Below are 20,229 nucleotides of genomic sequence, written 5' to 3' on the forward strand. Positions count from 1 at the left end.
ATGAAAATAAGCATGTCATCGTTTATATATATACCAACACATATGACAATCTGAAACAGTTTAAAAAAAAAAAAATCGTATCTCTTAATCAAATTGTTAGATGCCAAAAGTTTATCAAATATCATTATCCTCAAAGATTTACTGCACAGTATCTATATCTCCAACCAAGATAATCTTTATTGATACATTCATAAACACAAGCAGTATTTAACATCTTAAGAATTATTAATCAAGTTTAAGAAATAATTATAAATATATACTTTCAATCATTACTGATGATGCTGAAAATACCACCAGTAAGTCACACGGTCCTCGCGCGCTCCAAGTAGCACCTGCACAGCAAAAAGAAAGGACCTAGCAAAGAGCACCGGTGTGGTACCGACCAAATACCCTCCGAAGGTTAAGTTAGAACTATTCTCACTGCTCTAGAGTGCTAGAGAGGGTAAATTATGCGTACCTTGGTTCGTGAGGGTACTTGGTTTTTATAGTAGTAGGGCTTGACCCCTTTTCCTTGGAGTAGAAGTCTTTTCCTTATAGGAGTCTCCTTGGGCGTATTTTGTGGGATCCTTTCCATATATAAATGCCTCTTAGGTTTAACAAAACGTGGAGGGCAAGTCATTCACTTATACACGCAAACGTGTCTAGCAAGCATTCTATGACTAGTGCCGTCAGCTTATATTATACCTTCGGTCTTCATACCGTCAGCTTCAGGATGACCTTCAGCTTTATTATCCCGTCGGTCTGTGGTGCCTCTCCTTACAACTTTATCCCACCGTCAATTATTGAACAGGGGCTGATGGCCCAGTAGATACCGTCAGCTTATCTTTCTTGACCAATTTCTTTTATCCTTATCAATTACTGTACAAAATAGAAAGTAAAGTTAACTGCAGAAACAAAGTAGGCACAAAGCGAACACACACAGAATACCTTTCACAATAACCGATAAACCCAAACCAGTTTTTTCCCGCAATTACAGAATACACTAGAATTTGCATGCAAAGATGCTAACACGGAAAAAGAGATAAGAGATTGCAGATACAAAGCAAAGATCAAGCATACAATCTACACACATGACTCTACACCATGCCCAGTCAATCAAAAATTCAAAGGGACAAATATCCAAATATTATATAAATAAATAAAGAAGATGAACAGATATTGAATAGACAAACCCCAACTGACAGACACAAATCAATTTTACCTAAAAGCAAGATCACCTTAATTTTATAATATTAAAAGAAGATGAATAGCCTTGAAAAAATAAATATCACCAGCATAGTCAAACACGTAATCAACTTTTGAAGATCATAAATTAATTTATAATATGAACAAGTGGATATACATGCAGCGGTAAACACAACCCCAGTTTTTTAAGTTTTGCACAGAGTATATATGCAACTGCCGATTTAGGGGGAATCAGCATACTAGCAGTGTGAGGGGCAATAATGTAGTAAGTTAGGCAAGGTTTGAAAGAATAATAGAAAGTAGCATCTTGAGTTTTAGAAACTCGAGATCCATATTAAAACTCAAGTCCCAAAGACTCGCTTTGCGAGTGTTTTGCTAGATGAGTTGGACTGAAAATGCCATATAGATCTCGAGTTTTAGAAACTCGAGTTCCTATAGTGGCGTTTTTAAGTCCTATAGTGATATTTTAAAACCCTATAGCGGCGTTTCCCTACAAATTTTTTTTTATATGATCACCCCACACTTTAGGGAGCCCTATAGTGGCGTTTTTAATCCCTATAGTGACGTTTTTAATCCCTATAGTGGCGTTTTCCTGCAAAATTTTTTTTATAAATATGATCATCTCATACCAGGTTCAGGGAGCCCTATAGTGGCGTTTTTAAGTCCTATAGTGACGTTTTAAAGTCCTATAGTGGCGTTTTCCTGCAATTTTTTTTTTTATAAGTATGATCACCCCATACCAGGTTTAGGGAGCCCTATAGTGGCATTTTTAAGCCCTATAGTGACGTTTTAAAGCCCTATAGCGGCGTTTTCCTACAATTTATGGAACTTGAGTTTTTTAAAACTCGATTTCCACGTGGATTTTTTCCACATCAGACCCATCCGCTTACAAATCGAGACTTAAAAACTCGAGTTTTTTCTTGTAACTCGAGTTTTAGACACTCGAGATGCTACTTTTCAGCATTGTTTTGAAACGTGACAATTAACTAAATTTTTTGATATTTATTGTTATTTGGAAAGGGTGTTCGCCGATTTAGTGTTTTTCAACAACCACAAAATTCCTTTCACAATCATCACAAAAATAAATTAAGAAGTCGAAATCTACTTTAAGGTGGTTGGATATATTACAATAATTTACTTTTGTGATAAAGTAAAAGGAATAATACACAGATCTAAGAATAAGCGATAATACAAATAGATATAACAGGCAAAAGCAATAAACAAATACTTAATATATATATGAAGAAATCTACAAATAATTAAAAATTCACAGACCAAATGCGTAAAGAATAAATGATTCAAATCAAGTCTTGTGTTTGACACAATCTCCTTAAAGCATATTTCGCCCTTCACACAATTATTGTAGTGCTTTGAGACTTACGGACGTCTGCCTTTCAAGATAAAATAATCTACAGGACGAAAACGAAGCACACAAGATCATGCTCTGCGAACTACTCAATGTCTCTTTCTCTCTCTTTGACACAAAATGAAATGCACAAAAATATATTCTCACTAGGAGAGTTTTCTGAAAAATTAGTTTTTATGAATGAGGGACAATGAAAAATTATACATTACTGAACAGCCACTCTGTTTCAATGATAACTGCTGTACATAGACTAACTAACTTAAAAATTAAAATAATAAAATATTATTATTTGGACAAGTAGGCCTAGTCCACATATGCCAAAGGCCCAACCTAATATCCAACTTATGAGCATATAAACTCATATATTATCTCTTTCCTTTCCTATGTGGGACTCAAGATTTTTACCACATTTAATAACATTTTCAAGTGAATATAGAAAATATCAATTTCTTATTCACTCCATGCTATTTTTCTAACAGACCATTGATGCATATTTTAAAAAGAAAAGTATTTGAAAATTTAGACCTCAATACCTTGGGTATGAGTTTGTCCAAGGGTTAAATCTCTTAAAAGGACTCTTAAGATTTGAAATCGTTCAAAATTTTGTATTTGTCAAATTACCAAATAAGAAAAAAGAAAGAGTGTTTTTTTTTTTTTTTTTTTTTGGTAAAAGAAAAAACCACACTCTCTAATGAGTTAAGTGAACAACCTGCAAGTGGGGTATAAGGAGCATAACATGGTAGTAGTGTGAGAATTCAAACTCATAATTAGAGTCATATTGGCCTAAACCTTTACCACTGGGCTAACCTATATTAATAAGGAAAAAAGAATGTAGAGTTATAATAAAGAGAAGTGTATGTTTACAACATTTTCAAAACATTTTCACGACAAATTATGGATAGTAAGTTGTTATCAGTTTTGAATAATTCTTAAGTACTCCCGGAGCATGGAGAATAGTGCTCCATCCTCTTACATTCACAATATGATCCACTCATTAAATCTATGATGGAGATCACTATGAAAGTGAGAAAAGGAAACACCATTTTTCTGTACTTAACAATGGGAGATCATCAGTGGTTGTCCTCATCCTCTTTCGCAGCTTAGGGATTGTTTTGACATCCGAATTCTCGTTTGAGATTACACTACTCCTTTTTCTTCTTCTTCTTCTTCAATGATCTTTTTTTTTTTTTTTTACACCTCCATCGTTAAATCGGAGGATTTATCTTTCTCTTGTCCACTTTACTAAAATAAAAAAAATTCTAAAGATTACAACTTTTTTTAAGAGATTTTCATCCTCTTATCTATATATATAGCCAAAGTCACTAACTATTACCACCAATGTATCCACGTCGGTTACCAAAATCAATATAATTTTTTTTTTAAAAATATTGTTTGGTGAATGAGGAAACCTTCACCGTCGATTAGCAAATAGAGAGAACTCAGAGTTGACGGTATACTCACTGTATAGTTCTATTTGAGAGAGAGAGAGAGAGGATTGAATATCTCAGCCGCTTTTAGGGTTTCGGTTTTCTAATTGTTATGATGATAGTAACACTGATGAGATGATAGGTTTGTCCCACACGGGTTTGAATTTTGAATCAACCAATTGAATATTTGGAAATAAAATATGAATTTACCAATTGTTAACAAAGCATCGAGCAAAAAAAGGATCTGTGATAACAAAAAACCATTCCTTTGACACACTTGCATCGCGTCGTGAACATCAAATCTAGACGATGCAATATTTCTAACCCTAGATATATTGGGAGATCAACAGTGGCCGTCCTCATCCTCTTTCACAACTTGTGGACTGTTATGACATCTGAATTCTCATATGAGATTACACTACTCCTTCTTCTTCATCTTCTATGATGTTTTTTTACTTTTCTCATCTCCGTCATCAAATTGGAGGATTTCTCTTTCTCTTCTACTTGCTTTACTAAAATAAAAAGAATTCTAAAGATTACAATTTTTTTTTAAGAGACTGTCATCCTCTTATATGTATATATAACTATAGCCACCGAAGTATCCGTGTCAGTATCAATATAATTTTTTTTTTTTATAATCTTACCTGGTGGATGAGGAAACTTTCACCGTCGATTAGCGACTAGAGAGAACTCAAAGTTGACGGTATACTCAATGTATAGCTCTGTTTGAGAGAGAGAGAGAGAGAGAGAGAGAGAGAGAGAGAGAGAGAGAGAGAGAGAGAGAGAGAGAGAGAGGAATGAATATCTCAACCGCTTTTAGAGTTTCAGATTTTTAATCATTATGATGATAATGAGTGACACTGATGAGATGATAGGTTTGCCCCACTCGGGTTTGAATTATGAATCTACTAATTGAATATTTGGAAATAAAATATGAATTTACCAATTGTTAACAAAGCATTGAGCGAAAGAAGGATTAGTGACAACAGAGTACCATTCCTTTGACGCGGACTTGCATCGCATCGCGAATTTCAAATCCAAAGGATGCAATATTTCTAACACTAGATCTATTAGGAGATAATCAATGGCCGTCCTCATCCTCTTTTGCGGCTTGTGGATTGTCCTTAAATTAGAACTCTCGTATAAGATTACACAACTCCTTCTTCTATGATGTTTTTTTACTTTTCTCATCTTCATCGTTAAATCAGAGGATTTCTCTTTCTCTTTTGCCTACTTTACTAAAATAAAAAGAAGTCTAAGGATTACAATTTTTTTAAGAGATTGTCATCCTCGGATATGTATATATAGCCAAAGCCACCGACTATTACCACCGACGTATCCGTGTCGGTTACCAAATATCAAAGTAAATTTTTTTTCTTTTAATATCACCTGATGAATGAGGAAGCCTTCACCGTCAATTAGCTACTAGAGAGAACTTAGAGTTGACGATATAATCACTGTATAGCTCTGTTTGAGAGAGAGAGAGAGAGAGAGGAATGAATATCTAAGCCGCTTTTAGGGTTTCAATTTTTTAATCGATATGATGATAGTGACATTGATGAGATGATAGGTTTGTCCCACTCGTGTTTCAATTTTGAATCTACCAATTGAATATTTGGAAATAAAATATGAATTTACCAATGGTAAACAAAGCATCGAGCGAAAAAAGGGTTAGTGATAACAAAGCACCATTCCTTTGACACAGACTTGCATGATGTTGCGGATTTTAGATCCAACCGATGCAATATTTCTAACACTAGATCTATTAGGAGATCATCGGTGGCTGGCCTCATCCTCTTTTGCGGCATGTGAATTGTTCTGACATCCGAATTCTCATTTGAGATTACACTACTCCTTCTTCTTCTTCTTCTTCTATGATGTTTTTTTACTTTTCTCATCTCCGTCGTTGAATCAAAGGATTTCTCTTTCCCTTCTACTTGCTTTACTAAAATAAAAAGAATTCTAAAGATTAAATTTTTTTTTTCAGAGATTGTCATCCTTTTATATGTATATATAGCCAAAGCCACCGACTATTACCACCGACGTACCCGAGTCAATTACCAATTATCAATATAAATTTTTTTTATTTTAATATTACCTGGTGGATGCAAAAATGTTCACCGTCGATTAGCGACTAGAGAGAACTCATAGTTGGTGGTATACTCACTGTATAGCTCTATTTGAGAGAGAGTGAGAGAGAGAGAGGGAGAGAGGGAGAGGAATGTATATCTCAGCCGCTTTTAGGGTTTTAGTTTTTTAATTGTTATGATCATAGTGACACTGATGAGATGATGGATTCGTCCTACTCGGGGATGAATTTTGAATCTACCAATTGAATATTTGGAAAGAAAATATGAATTTAATAATTGTTAACAAAACATCTAGTGAAAAAAGGATCAGTAATAACAGAGCGCCATTCCTTTGACATTAACTTGTATTGCGTTGCAGATTTCAGATCCAGTCGATTAAATATTTCTAAGACTAGATCTATTAGGAGATTATCAATGGCCATCCTCATCCTCTTTCACAGCTCGTGGATTGTTCTGACATTCAAATTCTCGTTTGAGATTACACTACTCCTTCTTCTTCTTCTTCTATGATGTTTTTTTACTTTTCTCATCTCCATCGTTAAATCGGAGGATTTCTCTTTCTCTTCTGACTACTTTACTGAAATAAAAAGAATTCTAAAGATTACAATTTTTTTTTAAGAAACTGTGATCAGCTTATATGTATATATAGCTAAAGCCATCGACTATTACCACCGACATATTCGTGTCGGTTACCAAATATCAATATAATATTTTTTTTTTTAATATTACCTGGTGGATGAGGAAACCTTCACAATCAATTATTGACTAGAGCGAACTCAAAGTTGACGGTATACTCACTGTATAGCTCTATTTGAGAGAGAGAGAGAGAGAGAGAGAGGAATGAATATCTCAGCCGCTTTTAGGGTTTCAGTTTTTTAATCATTATGATGATAGCGCCGCTGATGAGATGATAGGTTTGTCCCACTCGTGATTGAATTTTGAATCTACCAATTGAATATTTGGAAATAAAATATGAATTTACCAATTGTTAACAAAGTATCGAGCAAAAAAACGATTAGTGATAACAAAGCACCATTCCTTTAACATAGACTTACATGGCGTTGCGAATTTCAAATCCAGCCAATGCAATATTTCTAACACTAAATCTATTGGGAGATCATCATTGGCCGACCTCATCCTCTTTTACGGCTTGTTAAATGTTCTAAGATCCGAATTCTTGTTTGGGATTACACTACTCCTTCTTCTTCTTCTATGATGTTTTTTTACTTTTCTCATCCCTATCATTAAATCAAAGGATTTCTCTTTCTCTTCTATCTGCTTTACTAAAATAAAAATAATTTTAAAGATTACAATTTTTTTTAAGAGATTGTCATCCTTTTATATGTATATATAGCCAAAGCCATCGACTATTACCACCGACGTATCCGTGTCGGTTACCAAATATCAATATAATTTTTTTTTTTTTAATATTACCTGGTGGCTGAGGAAACCTTCACCGTCGATTAGCGACTAAACAGAACTCAGAGTTGATGGTATACTCACTGTATAACTCTGTTTGAGAGAGAGAGAGAGAGAGAGAGAGAGAGAGAGAGGAATGAATTTCTCAGTTGCTGTTAGGGTTTTAGTTTTTTAATCGTTATGATGATAGTGACACCGATGAGATGATAGGTTTGACCAACTTGGGTTTGAATTTTGAATCTACCAATTGAATATTTGGAAATAAAATATGAATTTACCAATTGTTAACAAAGCATCAAGCGAAAAAAGGATCAGTGATAACCGTGCACCATTCCTTTGACATAGACTTGCATTACATCGTGGATTTCAAATCCAGCCGACACAATATTTCTAACACTAGATCTATTGGGAGATCATCAATGGCCATCCTCATGCTCTTTCGCGACTTATGGATTGTCCTGACATCCGAATTCTCGTATGAGATTATCCTACTCCTTATTCTTCTTCTTCTATGATGTTTTTTTACTTTTCTCATCTCCATCGTTAAATCGAAAGATTTCACTTTCTCTTCTGCTGCTTTACTAAAGTAAAAGGAATTCCAAAGATTAAGTTTTTTTTTTTTTTTTTTAAAAAGACTGTCATCCTCTTATAAATATATATAGCCAAAGCCACCGACTGTTACTACCGACGTATCCATGTTAGTTACAAAATATCAATATAATTTATTTTTTTTAATATTATCCGGTGGATGAGGAAACCTTCACCATCGATTAGCGACTAGAAAGAACTCAGACTTGATGGTATACTCATTGTATAGCTCTGTTTGAGAGAGAGTGGGAGAGAGTGTAAGAGAGAGAGATAGAGAGGGAGAGGAATGAATGTCTCAGCTGCTTTTAAGGTTTTAGTTTTTTAATTGTTATGATCATAGTGACACTGATGAGATGATGGGTTCGTCCCACTCGGGTTTGAATTTTGAATCTACCAATTGAAAATTTGGAAAGAAAATATGAATTTACCAATTGTTAACAAAGCATCTAGCGAAAAAAGGATCAGTAATAACAGAGCGCCATTCCTTTGATACAGATTTGCATCGTGTCGCGGACTTCAAATCCAGCCAATGCAATATTTCTAACATTAGATCTATTGGGAGATCATTAGTGGCCGTCCTCACCCTCTTTCGTGGCTTGTGTATTGTTCTGATATCTGAATTCTCGTATGAGATTACACTACTCCTTCTTCTTCTTCTTCTATGATGTTTTTTTTACTTTTCTCATCTCCATCGTTAAATCGGAGGATTTCTCTTTCTCTTTTGCATGCTTTACTAAAATAAATAGAATTCTAAATATTACAAAATTTTTTTAAGAGATTGTCATCCTCTTATATGTATATATAGCCAAAGCCACTGACAATTACCATCAACATATCTGTGTCGGTTATAGATATCAATATTATTATATTTTTTTTAAATATAACCTGGTGGATGAGGAAACCTTCACTGTCGATTAGCGACTAGAGAGAACTCAAAGTTAATGGTATACCCATTGTATTGCTCTATTTGAGAGAGAGAGAGAGAGAGAGAGAGATGGAGGGGAATGAATTTCTCAGCCATTGTTAGGGTTTCATTTTTTTAATCGTTATGACAATAGTGACACCGATGAGATGATAGGTTTGACCAACTTGGGTTTGAATTTTGAATCTACCAATTGAATATTTGGAAATAAAATATACCCACTGTATTGCTCTATTTGAGAGAGAGAGAGAGAGAGAGAGAGAGAGAGAGAGAGAGAGAGAGAGAGAGAGAGAGAGAGAGATGGAGGGGAATGAATTTCTCAGCCGTTGTTAGGGTTTCATTTTTTTAATCGTTATGACGATAGTGACACTGATGAGATGATAGGTTTGACCAACTTGGGTTTGAATTTTGAATCTACCAATTGAATATTTGGAAATAAAATATGAATTTACCAATTGTTAACAAAGCATCTAGTGAAAATAGGATCAGCGATAACAGAGCACCTTTCCTTTGATACAGACTTGCATTGCGTCGCGGACTTCAGATCTAGCTGATGCAATATTTCTAACACTAAGAGTACGTTTGGTACACTGAATGTAGATTACATTAGGAATAGTAATCTTTATTACTGGGAATAGAAGACATTGTAATGGAATAACTATTACTATTCATATGTTTGGTTGTTACATATGGAAAACTTGTAAAAGATGATGTATAAGGAAACTTTATATTTTTGGAAATATATTAATTTTAAAACCTATTACATATATTAAAGAATAGTTATTACATCCAATTTAAAGAGGAATAACTATTCTTCAATTTAAAGAATAGTCATTCCAATGTAATAACTAATCTATGTAATAAAGATGCAACCAAATGACCGAATTTCTATTACACATGAATAACTATTCCATTACAGGAGTTATTACAACATACCAAACGTACCCTAGATCTATTGGGAGATCATTAGTGGCCGTCCTCACCCTCTTTCGTGGATTGTGGATTGTTCTGACATCCAAATTCTCGTATGTGTAATCTCCTTCTTCTTCTACTTTTATGATGTTTTTTTTACTTTTCTCATCTCCATCGTTAAATCGAAGGATTTCTCTTTCTCTTCTGCTTGCTTTACTAAAATAAAAAGAATTCTAAACATTACAATTTTTTTTTAAAGAGATTGTCATCCTCTTATATGTATATGTAGCCAAAGCCACCGACTATTACCAACGACGTATCCGTGTCGGTTATCAAATATCAATATAATTTTTTTTTAATATTACCTGGTGGATAAGGAAACCTTCATCGTCGATTAGCGCTTGAGAGAATTCAGATTTTTAATCATTATGATGATAGTGAGTGACACTAATGAGATGATAGGTTTGTCCCACTCGAGTTTGAATTATGAATCTACAAATTGAATATTTGGAAATAAAATATGAATTTACCAATTGTTAACAAAGCATTGAGCGAAACAAGGATTAGTGATAATAGAGCACCACTCATTTGACACGGACTTACATCGCGTCATGGATTTTAGATCCAACCGATGGAATATTTCTAACACTAGATCTATTAGGAGATCATCAATGGCTGTCCTCATCCTCTTTCGCAGCTTGTGGATTGTCCTGACATTCGAATTCTTGTATAAGATTACATAACTCCTTCTTCTTCTTCTTCTATGATGTTTTATTTACTTTTCTCATCTTCATCGTTAAATCAGAGGATTTCTCTCTCTTTTACCTACTTTACTAAATAAAAAGAAGTCTAAAGGTTACAATTTTTTTTAGGAGATTGACATCCTCTTATATGTATATATAGCCAAAGCCACGACTATTACCACCGACATAGCCATGTCGGTTACCAAATATCAATATAATTTTTTTTTTTTTAATATTACCTGATGGATGAGGAAACCTTCACCATAGATTAGCGACTAGAGAGAACTTAGAGTTGACGGTATACTCACTGTATAACTCTGTTTGAGAGAGAGAGAGAGAGAGAGAGGAATGAATATCTCAGTCGCTTTTGGGGTTTCAGTTTTTTAATCGTTATAATGATAGTGACACTGATGAGATGACAGGTTTGTCCCACTCGTGCTTGAATTTTGAATCTACCAATTGAATATTTGGAAATAAAATATGAATTTACCAATTGTTAACAAAGCATCAAGGGAAAAAAGGATTAGTGATAACGAAGCACCATTCCTTTGACACAGACTTGCATGGTGTCGTGGATTTCTGGTCTAGCCGATGCAATATTTCTAACACTCGATCTATTGGGAGATCATCAGTGGTCGTCCTTATCTTCTTTTGCGGCTTGTGAATTGTTCTGACAGCCGAATTCTCGTATGAGATTAAACTACTCCTTCTTCTTCTTCTTCTTCTTCTTCTATGATGTTTTTTTTTTACTTTTCTCATCTCCATCATTAAATCGGAGGATTTCTCTTTCTCTTCTACTTGCTTTACTAAAATAAAAAGAATTCTAAAGATTACAATTTTTTTTAAGAGATTGTCATCCTCTTATATGTTATATGTATATATAGCCAAAGCCACCGACTATTACCATCGATGTATCCGTGTCAGTTACCAATCATCAATATAAATTTTTTTTATTAACATTACCTGGTGGATGAGGAAACCTTCATCGTCGATTAGTGACTAGAGAGAACTCAGAGTTAATTGTATACTCACTATATATCTCTGTTTGAGAGAGAGAGAGAGAGAGAGAAGTGGTTGTTATATTTGTTAATTGTTACTGTTAATTGTAATTTCTTACAAGTTTAATGTGAGGTATTAGTTGTGTCGACGGAGCTATTGTCGATAAGAAAATACAGAAAAGAAAACGAGTGGGGTACAAAGAAAGTTGTGAAAAGAGATGCAATATTTTTAACACTAGATCTATTGGGAGATCATCAGTGGCCGTCCTCATCTTCTTTTGCGGCTTGTGAATTGTTCTGACATCTGAATTCTCGTATGAGAATAAACTACTTCTTCTTCTTCTTCTTCTTCTATGATGTTTTTTTACTTTTCTCATCTCCATCGTTAAATCGAAGGATTTCTCTTTCTCTTCTGCCTACTTTACTAAAATAAAAAGAATTCTAAAGATTACAATTTTTTTTAAGAGATTGTCATCCTCTTGTATGTTATATGTATATATAGCCAAAGCCACCGACGTATCCGTGTCGGTTACCAATTATCAATATAATTTTTTTTTTAACATTACCTGGTGGATGAGGAAACCTTCATCGTCGATTAGTGACTAGAGAGAACTCAGAGTTAATTGTATACTCACTATATATCTCTGTTTGAGAGAGAGAGAGAGAGAGAGAGAAGTGGTTGTTATATTTGTTAACTGTTACTGTTAATTGTAATTTCTTACAAGTTTAATGTGAGGTATTAGTTGTGTCGACGGAGCTGTTGTCGATAAGAAAATACAGAAAAGAAAACGAGTGGGGTACAAAGAAAGTTGTGAAAAGAGATGCAATATTTTTAACACTAGATCTATTGGGAGATCATCAGTGGCCGTCCTCATCTTCTTTTGCGGCTTGTGAATTGTTCTGACATCTGAATTCTCGTATGAGAATAAACTACTTCTTCTTCTTCTTCTTCTTCTATGATGTTTTTTTACTTTTCTCATCTCCATCGTTAAATCGAAGGATTTCTCTTTCTATTCTGCCTACTTTACTAAAATAAAAAGAATTCTAAAGATTACAATTTTTTTTAAGAGATTGTCATCCTCTTGTATGTTATATGTATATATAGCCAAAGCCACCAACGTATCTGTGTCGGTTACCAATTATCAATATAATTTTTTTTTTAACATTACCTGGTGGATGAGGAAACCTTCACTGTCGATTAGCGACTAGAGAGAACTCAGAGTTAACGGTATACTCACTGTATATCTCTGTTTGAGAGAGAGAGAGAGAGAGAGAGAGAGAGAGAGAGAGAGAGAGAGAGAGAGAGAGAGAAGTGGTTGTTATATTTGTTAACTGTTACTGTTAATTGTAATTTCTTACAAGTTTAATGTGAGGCATTAGTTGTGTCGGCGGAGCTGTTGTCGATAAGAAAATACAAAAAAGAAAACGAGTGGGGTACAAAGAAATTTGCGGAAAGAGATGCAATATTTCTAACACTAGATGTATTGGGAGATCACCAGTGGCCATTCTCACCCTCTTTCACAGCCTGTGGATTGTTTTGACAGCCGAATTCTCGTATGAGATTACACTACTCCTTCTTCTTCTATGATTTTTTTTTTTTTTTTTAACTTTTCTCATCTCCATCGTTAAATCCGAGGATTTCTCTTTCTCTTTTGCCTGCTTTACTAAAATAAAAAGAATTTTAAAGATTACAAATCTTTTTAAGAATTGCAAAAGATCATAATGATTTGTCTCTGTAATATACCTTAGAATGTTTATTTTTTGGCAACATGTAAACCCCAAAAATCTGGGGCATTATATGTCCACGAAGAAGGCTATCAATTTTATTTAAGACATCATATATGCTTGCTTCTACGATAGATATGTCTGATTATAAACTCATTGAGAAGAATGTTGTTTTATAATTGCCATCATTTGAGACTTTTTTTTTAATAACTAAATTGATATCAATGTGTTCCTACTTTCTATTAATCTTCTTAAGTTAAGATTTTTACTAATTATAGTAAATTAGGTGTTACAAAACAAAGGAGGAGCTGGAACTGTGGGCCACAACGACTTGGGCAATTTGGAATGCAAGAAACAAAGTATACTTTGAGAAAGTTCAAACACAACCTAAAGTCATTTTGGATGTAGCTCTAGCATTGCTGGTGACATATCAGAAGCTCTCGGCCACTCAAGCAAACATGATTATGGTGCAGAAGGGTCTTCGTTGTTTTGTTGGTTTAAAGGGAAGCCTTGTATGTTTTTTCTTCATAATTTGTATGGCTAACGAACTAGCCTGGGCTGTGTGCCCAGGTCTTTACCTTTGAACATGGTTTTTTACTTCTGAAAAAAAAAGTCATTCTATTTGGTATCTCAAAAAAAAAAAAAAAAAAAAAAAAAAGGTGTTACAAAACAAACTGGTTGAAATTTATAAATCACCTTATTTGCTATAACAGATACATGGTTGATAATTAAATAGACACGGATGCCATTCATTTCTTTAATTCTCCTGTGCATCGCACGAGCTAGCGACTAGTATGTATATATAGCTGAAGCTACCAATTATTACCACCGACTAATCCATGTTGGTTACCAAATATCAATATAATTTTTTTTAAAAATATACATGTAATTTTTCTATAATAAAATATTAATGATTTTACACTAAAAACAAGGTTTTCCATTTCTAATTTTATAACACACAAATTTATTAGGCATTGTTTATTAGTCATGTATTCATATGTTTGCAAATCCAATTCTACCCTCACAACAATAGATAAAATCACATAATAAAAAATAGCAAAATAAGACACTTTTAATCACAACTGTTAAAAAAAGGCAACCCTCAGCCACTGACCGTCCGATCATGATTCCTCAGTACTACTAATACAACACAAAACCATAAAACTCTTCTCACTTTCTGTCTCTTCCATTTTTAGGCTCTCTCTCAAAAAAACCAAAACGGCAAAACCCACAAAACACAAAGAATCGTTTTTTCGATCCATTTTCTCTCAACAACAACATGGCGACTCAAATGAGCAAAAAACGAAAGGTACGAAAAATTTTCTATCTTTTTTTTTCCTGCGTTTTCTCGGCTTCCAAACAGACTGTTATTTTGTTATTAATTGGTTTTTGATTGAATTGTTATTATAGTTTGTGGCTGATGGAGTGTTCTACGCGGAGCTGAATGAGGAATCAATGAGCTTAATGCAGGAAATGGTGGTGAATGAGGAGTCTGGTGTAATGTAATTGTTTGGCTTCAATGGGTGACTGTTCAATTTTTAGAAATGGAAGAAAAATGAAAATGGTCTAGGGTTCTGTGGATTTGTTTGATGAGAAAATGTGAAGAAAGCAAAGTAATCAACTTTTTGTGTGGTAATGAGAGTTATTTGGTTGATGTAACTAATACTATGTTTTACTCAATTAGGTGAACTATGAAATTTCAGCTCATTGACTTGTGTTCTTTGTTTCCAAGAAACATATGACAATTCTGTGTGCCCATAATCTGCATCTGGTTGTGAAGAAATTTGAAGGGAAAGATTGTACTTGTTGTAGCTTTGTACATGGGGTTGATTTCTATCTGGGTAGGAGTTTGGAAGTTAAGTTTTCTGATTGTGCTTCTAATTGATGGGCTTAGGTGAGAAGGGAAGAAGAATTAGGGAACTCACATCTCTTGTTCAAAAACGTTTCAAGTTTCCCGAGAACAGTGTTGAGCTTTATGCTGAGAAAGTGAACAACAGAGGGCTCTGTGCCATTGCTCAGGCAGAGTCTCTGCGTTACAAGCTTCTAGGAGGGCTTGCTGTCCGGAGGTATATCTTCTACTTACTAAAATTGAATTTTAGCATGTTCATTGAGTTGCCATATTGGTTCTTCTTTGTTTTTGAGATTTTTATAGAATATTTGTAATATAAGAATCATGATTTGCCAAACTCTGCTTTAGAAATGTCTCCCTTGTGGTTAGCATTGATTATACTGATATACTACTCCATTTCCCAAAAATGATGGGTTAAGAGGGTCCCTGAACCTGAAAAATGCTTACATTTAATATTTGGAGTTTTGTTAGTCTCTTTGAACTGTTCTTTAGTTCTTGGAGTTCGGAAACTGCTAAATTTTAAAGTCGCTGAACTTCAGGGTATCTATTGCCTCTTGGTTCAGTGTAACTCTCTCTCTCTCTCTCTCTCTCTCTCTCTGTGGCACACATACACATACTTGCATCTGCCCTGACTATTATGTGTATGAAGTTTTGAAAAAAGTCAGAGTGGCTCAGAAGTATTTAATCCTGAACTTATAGTGAGAACCAGCTGGGAAGTCTTCTTTAAAGCTACTTATCAAAAAAGAGTTCTTTACAGCTGTCACTGGGATAAATTGGGATTGGCCCAAAACAAAAGGATTGGGATAGGATGGTTTATGCATTCATGTACTGCTTGGTAAAATACACAAACATATTATTGCATTATTGATCATGCACAAACATACATATGTTGGTATATCATTATCCTACCTGTTTTCTATATTTAACCATTTCTAATTCTTAAAAATGTCTTGGGGCCAAATCTATGTTGACGATTCTAATCATTTTTGTTCTTGTAGATCCATACAATTTCCATTATTTAGCTATTTGGACCTACTCTTGTCTTTTTAATTTTGCTGCATGACTGTGTGGTCATGACATACTTTATTGGGATTGAAATGGATTTGTAAGAACCTTCCTGTTAGAAACCGTGGTTTGTCCAACATTATTTTGCAATGTATCTCATGTAGTCAGTATTGACTATACTTCTCCCTTCTCCCTTCTCCGATAGTTATGGGTTTAGAGGACCATCAACAATGCTTACATTGAATTTTGGAGTTTGTAAGATCCTTGAATTGTTAGTTAGTGCTTGGAGTTTGCAAGCTCCAATATTTCATTTTTACTCCAGTCATTATCTGTGGAACGTAGTGCCTCAATTACTTCATGAACCAATATGAATCTCTCTCTCTCTCTCTTTCTCTCTCACTCTCACACACACACAAACTCTTACACCTTCATGCTCTCATGGTTTAGGTGTAAAACTTATTAAAAAGAAGTATTGAGAAGGTCGAGACTGCGCAGAAGTAATTTTAACCTTTGAATGGCAATTTAGCATGTTCATTGAGTTGCCATTTTGCTTTGTTTCTTAGATTTTATAGAATGTTTGTAATAGAATTATGATATGCTGAACAACGCTTCACAGAATCTCTGCCTTGTGGTTAGCATTGATTATACTGATATATTTCTCCCTTTCCCAAAAATAATGGGTTTAGGGGATCCTTCAACAATGCTTACATTTAATATTGGGAGTTTTGTTAGTCTCTTTGAACTGTTCTTTAGTTCTTGGAGTTCGGGAACTCCTAAATTGTATTCTCTGAACTTCAGGGTATCTACTGCCTCATGAACTAGTGTGATTCTCTCTCTCTCTCTCTCTCTCTCTCTCTCTCTCTCTCGCACATGCGCACGCACACACTCTGACATGTACACCTTCATTCTCTCATGGTTTAGGTGAAACTTGTAAAAAAATAAAATAAAGAGGTATTGAGAAAACTCAAGACTTCTCAGCAGTATCTAAGCTGTTGAATATCAATTTAGCATGTTCATTGAGTTGCCATTTTGCTTCTTTGTTTCTGAGATTTTATAGAATATTTCTTATAGAAGAATCATGATTTGCCAAAAAAGGCATCACCTAATGTCCCCCTTGTGGTTAGCATTGATTATACTGATATACTCCCTTTCCCAAAAATATTTGGTTAAGAGGACAACAATGCTTACATTTAAAATTTGGAGTTTTGTTAGTCTCTTTGAACTGTTCTTTAGTTCTTGGAGTTCGGTAACTCCTAAATTGTATTTTCTGTGAACTTCAGGGTATCTATTGCCTCCTGAATTAGTGTGATTCTCTCTCTCTCTCTCTCTCTCTCGCGCTCACACACACTGACATGTAAACATGCATTCTCTCATGGTTTAGGTGAAAGTTGTAAAAAATACAATAAAAGTGGTATTTAAACCTTTGAATATCAATTTAGCATGTTCATTGAGTTGCCATTTTGCTTTGTTTCTGAGATTTTATAGAAGAATCATGATTTGCTAAACAAGGCCTCACCTAATGTCTCTCTTGTGGTTAGCATTGATTATAGTGATATACTCCCTTTCCCAAAATTAATTGGTTCAGAGGAGCCCTCAACAGTGCTTACATTTAAAATTTGGAGTTTTGTTAGTCTTTTTGAACTGTTCTTTAGTTCTTGGAGTTCGGGAGCTCCTAAATTTTAGTGTATCTGAATTCGAACCAATCAAAAAAAAAATGTGTATCTGAATTTGATTCCATCTATTTCTTCATGAATCAGTGTGACTCTCTCTCTGTGGCAGTTACACAGGTGTGCATGTGTCCTATTATATGTATAGAATTTGTAATGAAGTGTTGGAAAAGGTGAAAACAGCTCAGAAGTATTAAAACCTTAAACTTATTGTGAGAAAATCAGCTGGGAAGTCTTCTATACAGCTATCACTGGGACAAATCAGGATTGGCAAAAAAAAAAAAAAAAAAAAAAAAAAAATCTGCTTATGATGGTTTCTGCATTCATGTTTGGCAAAATGCATGCACACATTATTGAGCTATCCGCACATGCACAGTATATATAATTGTCCAATCAGTTTGTTATCGTCTTTATTTTTATCCATGTCCAGTGATAATTTTTAAAGATGTCTTAGGACTAATATTTGTTGTAGATTTATGCTGTATTTTTTTTTCCTTTCGGTTTTTATACTTCTATTGAATCGGCTTCAACCTCCTTGTTTTTAGGGCTTGCTATGGTGTTCTTAGATTTGTTATGGAGAGTGGAGCAAAAGGATGCGAGGTATGTAAAGGAAGCTTTTGGCCTCCATTGACTGTTAAATGAGCTTTTTTTTTTTTGCTCTGTTTTCTTTACATAAGAGTGTCCTTTTTGTCACTATATCCAGGTTATAATTTGTGGTAAGTTCAGGGCTCAGCGTGCCAAAGCTATTATGAAGTTCAAGGATGGTTACATGATATCCTCTGGCCAGCCTGTCAATGAATATATTGACTCTGCTGTGAGGCATGTGCTTCTTAGACAGGTTAGCTTAGTTACTCCTTGAAAAACTCATTTCAGAATTGGATAAATGCAATTAGCATATCAACAACCTGCCTTGGTATGAAAAGTTATCTTTTTATTAATGTTTTTGCATTTAAAATTTGTTGCAGGGTGTTCTTGGTATCAAGGTGAAGATAATGCTCGATTGGGATCCTAAGGGCAAGGTAGGCCCCATAACACCCTTGCCTGATCTGGTTACCATACACTCACCCAAGGAGGAAAGAGGAATACAACTTTACACCTGCATTGGCAGCAACTAACATAGAGATTGCAGCAGTTTAAACTAGGTCTCCTCTTGTCCAGGTTGCTTTCACTTTGTAGTGTCTAGGACAACAGAAACTTAAAGATGCCTGTTAAATTTTTTGCAAGGAATAGGATTTAAGTTATGGTTCCATCTAGTTCTTCTACGTGGAGTTGGTGACTTGTGAAGGATCGTGTTTTTGTAGACTGTGTTGCCTTTGTTTAACGTATCTTAGTTGCTATTTGTTGTCCTATCATGTATTATCCTTGAAAAGTTTACTTTTTTTTAATAATCCCGTTATAGACAGAAGCCATCATTTGAATTCCCAGTGTAGCTTGCTATTCTAGGGTCATAGATGGCCTGATCCCGATCGAGTTCATTTTGTTATTATGAAAATAGGAAGAAAGGCTTTGATTCTCACTTGAGCCATTTGGTCAAGCTCCAAGAATGTGTAAGCTACTAAGCTGAGTCCGGTGTGATGCATGAAGAGTGGACTATGGTCCTGTTTCGTAAAGTGGTAACAGTTTTCTGTAGACTGTACTTAACATTCGAAATAAACATGCCCTGGAAAAATTCATTGGTGAATAATAAAAATGGAATTAGTTATAGTCATAGATATATGAGAATTTAAACTCAGAAGATTGTTTTTTATTATTAAAAAAAAAAAAAGGATAAGAAAGATTCACCGGCCAGTTGAATCTAACTAATCGTTTGGGGGACAAAGGGCAAAGGTATACTCAATGGGACGTAGGAGTAGCCTAGTCGAGTAGGACCTATGATGCTAGTCATTTGATTGCTGAGGCCTTATTTTTGTCGTGCAATAGATGCCGGATGTATTGGTGACAATCCACCAGTTTGGCTGGTAGCAACTTTTTCTTTTTGGGTCATACTTGTGATTTGTGAAACGACTGAACGACCCTGTCAAATTTAAGTGAATTAGCATTTTCTGGGTTGTCAAACAAAGGCACAGAGAATTGGAGTTCATTCTTTTAGACCAGTTTTGTGGAACTGGAATGATGTGCTTGGTTGAGGTGTAAAGGGAGGAGATGAAAAAGGAATAGGAAACTATGATTTTCTATCATTTATTCAGGGAGAAAATGGAGAGAATAAAATAGGATTTTCATCCAGACTATCATTTTTGTTCATTTCAAATTGGGGAGAAAATGACTGTTCCTTTCAAATTGGGGAGAAAATGACTTGGAGCAATGAAATTAAAAAATTCTTCTCATTACCCCCA

At 34.6% G+C, this 20,229-nt stretch overlaps 1 pseudogene; it reads left to right on the forward strand.

Annotated features, from left to right (window-relative positions):
* Positions 1-14,545: 14,545 nt before the first annotated feature.
* LOC126724955 (40S ribosomal protein S3-2-like) lies at positions 14,546-19,414 on the forward strand (annotated as a pseudogene).
* The last annotated feature ends 815 nt before the right edge of the window (positions 19,415-20,229 follow it).

Source organism: Quercus robur, chromosome 5, assembly GCF_932294415.1.
Source record: "Quercus robur chromosome 5, dhQueRobu3.1, whole genome shotgun sequence".
NCBI lineage: Eukaryota > Viridiplantae > Streptophyta > Magnoliopsida > Fagales > Fagaceae > Quercus > Quercus robur.